General features: G+C 39.0%; 1 long non-coding RNA gene across 1 annotated transcript; it reads left to right on the forward strand.

The window, feature by feature from the left end:
• The first annotated feature begins 539 nt into the window (after positions 1-539).
• LOC144753249 (uncharacterized) lies at positions 540-2,547 on the forward strand. The gene is made up of 5 exons (XR_013594262.1): positions 540-585; positions 1,167-1,272; positions 1,355-1,467; positions 1,552-1,632; positions 2,046-2,547. It is a non-coding gene; the product is annotated as an uncharacterized LOC144753249 (long non-coding RNA).
• Positions 2,548-3,411: the final 864 nt, after the last annotated feature.

The following is a 3,411-nucleotide window of genomic DNA, read 5'->3' on the forward strand; positions in this document are numbered from 1 at the left end:
TGGCATGGCTGGAAAGGAGGGAGCGGGGGAGAGATGGGTACCCCAGTTAACTCTCAGGGGTGAGGTGCAAGTCACTCACCCAAGGGATATCGCCAGCCAATGCATTCACAGATTACCTGGAACAAGTTTACACCCCATCCACGTCATACACAATGGAAGACTCCCACCAACTCCTCGAGGATAGTGACATACCGGTACTATCGGACTGCGACAGAGATACACTGGAGGAAGACTTGACAGATCTAGACATCCAACAAGCAATGAGCAAGATACAATCAGGCAAGGTGAACTTACTTTGCTGTTTGCTTTCCACGTCTCTTGGAAGCCATCTTGAGTTTATTTTACCAACTCTCACTAGATAGTCCTATCTGTATATCTACTTAAATCCCACACGAGACTACATTGAGTAATCCTACCACAATGTCGCATAAACATTAAAACCGGGAAGGTCAATTACCATCATGTGGTCCAGGGCGCGTTTTCAGACGTAAAGCCTTTAAATACAACTCAATTGGTGCCGATAGAACTGAGGTGGTATACAAACCGGAGGACTCCTCTTAGACGCACAGCTACATGCTAGATCAGGTAAGACATTCAAACAGATGGTCAGCTCGTTTAAGCTACACAAACTTGTTTCCCCACACGAAAACAAGTAGAACTAGAGCATGTCCTTATTAAATAAATCAGCCAGCATTTTTTGTGAAAATTTAGAATAAGCAATTGTTACCGAGTACCAGGCGTCCTTATTTGTCTTCTACTTGTATTTATGCTCCGTTAAAAACTTCCGGTAACAGAACCCAACTTATAATTATCGGTCTTAGTATACATTTGTTGAAACACCCAAGCCGTATATTCTACCGATAAGAGATAGGTCCCTCTGAACAAAATGTAATAGTTTCTGCATGATATATTATCTGAGCATCACGCATGTAGCACAGATGCTCAGACAGATATATGGCATACCTTTTGATATTTACAAACAGTAACATAGAGTTAGATAAACATATACGACCTCTGACATTTACGAATTGTGACAGAGAGTTAGATAAATATATACAACCTATCCTATAAGTGACCCTTGGCTCTAGGAGCTTAAATAATATGCCAATGTTTTCAACAATATTTATTTACGATCACATACAGAAAACCTGGGTTTATCTTTATAGATCGCGATGCGAGACACCGATTCCGGCACGCAATAAAACAAGACAAGATACTGCATCTCAAATTGGCTTAAATTTACTCATCTTCGGAATGAGAATAACGCATCAGGTAATGCCATAATCTCGAATTGTTATTCAATAGGAGTGTAGCTTCCGAAAACATATGTTATAAGATATATTATCTGTTGTAGATCACCAGCTCGACATAAACGGAGCAAATAAAAACCACGAAGCACAGAAAAGGTATAGGCTTTCCCAACTTCGTATGAATATCCGTTCTATGTAGGACCCGCCCTGAAAACAGGTAAACACCTCCACACGCCCAACACTTCAACAGTGCTGGCGGTAAAGATAATTTCTTACGTTTGTCATTGGTTTTCTACCGTAGAATTTCACTGATCATTGGGAAATCAAGTCTGTTAGTGCGCAAACAAGTTATGGATTGACTTTTCCTTGAATTAATTTACAGGTACTTTTTCAATACTAAGTTTTTAACTAATAATGACAGGACTAGTAACTCTAAACTTGAATTTTAAACACAAGGCTAGGGGGCAATGTCTCTAACTACCATGCCTCTAACTTCATAATTTTGGATGAGATCCTGATTTCAAAACCTCATCTTGTCTATTTAATTCTTCTAATTCTTCTAATTTTCTTCTTTTCTCTTTCCTATCACATTCTTGATATCTTAGAAGACACTGGGTATCTCAAAGTTTCACTATTGGCTATCTTAAAAAGGTCCATGTACAGGTTTGAGCCTGCTCACTATACTATAGCATGCAAATAACTAGACAATTTCGTTTTAAAAAAAAGTATGATCTGTTATATGGATGCACTAAAAGGAATATAACTAATTCTGATTATAATATGTTTTCATTTCAGAGATTCAAGAACCCCTTGTTTTTAGCACAGAGTATATATATTTGTTTGTTGTTTAGATTCCTTTTGGCCCTGAAGAAGGTGAATCAAATATCATTTATCACCGAAACGTACGTAGGCCGTATACATTTGAGACCCCCACATAGAAAGTCACCACATATCAAAAGAGAAAGAAGAAAGGACACGCAGAAAATGGAAAATATACAAACTAGGAAGTGAAAAAATATCAGAACATTTGTCTTAGTAAAATCTATAGGGGATTCTCAACAACATTTTTTGTATGTCTATTGATTTTTGTTTCACATGTTAGCTTAGTTTCTTATAGTTTGGGTAGCGAATGTAGTAGTATGCATGAAGGAATGAATGGCATGAATCTATGATGAGCTTATGGGGTTCTTCACTTTCAAAAGTTCCTTGTCAAACTATGTACCACTTAGATTGGTTTATATAAAGTGTTGATAAAATCTCTTTATACAAATAAATGGATATTTATTTAATATGAGAAAAACAGAACAAATGAAAAAATAACAAAAAATAAAAATAATATGTTTGAATAAACTAAATGTCTTTTTTATACATACTGCATCCTCTGTGAAATGTTGTGATGTAAACACTGGATAAAAATATATAGGTCTGACTAGAGGTACTTTAGCGGTTTGGACCCAATGGGATCACCATAAAATTTCTAAAAGTAGTGGCCTCCCAGGCAACGCCTTATTTGCAGGCCATGTTTGAGGAGAGTTATGAGAAAGGTCTCCTACCAGAGGACCAGCGGCTGGCCTCTATTGTAGTACTCCGGAAGCCGGGTAAGCCCGCTGATGCGTGTGGCTCCTATCGCCCAATTTCCCTAATTATTGTGGAAGCCAAGATCTTAGCGAAAGTTCTTGTCTAATGCCTGATAACGGTTATCTCATCACTGGTCCATCCAGATCAGTCGGGCTTTATCCCCGGAAGGAGTACGGAACTAAATATCAGATGCCTACATAACGTAAAAGCGCGCCATGAGTTTCTCAAAGAAGACGCAGTGGTCCTCTCCCTGGACGCCTCGATGGCATTTGATTCTATAGAATGACCATACTTATTTGAAGTCTTGAAGCGAATGGGCTTTGGGCCCAAATTCATAGGCTGGGTGAGATTACTGTACACTAATATTCGGGGACAGGTCAGAGTAAATAGCTATACATCCAGACCTTTCCCACTGAAAAGGGCACTAGACATTGCTCTTCTCTCTGATGCTGGAGCCGCTCGCTGCTTGGGTCAGACGCAATGTCATGGTAAGAGGTTTGAAATGGGCAGAGGGGCACGATGATAAAATATCATTATATGCAGATGATATATTGCTCTACCTTGCGTCCCCCTACAGATCCCT

The sequence above is a fragment of the Lissotriton helveticus genome, chromosome 5_1 (genome assembly GCF_964261635.1).
Source record: "Lissotriton helveticus chromosome 5_1, aLisHel1.1, whole genome shotgun sequence".
Lineage (NCBI taxonomy): Eukaryota > Metazoa > Chordata > Amphibia > Caudata > Salamandridae > Lissotriton > Lissotriton helveticus.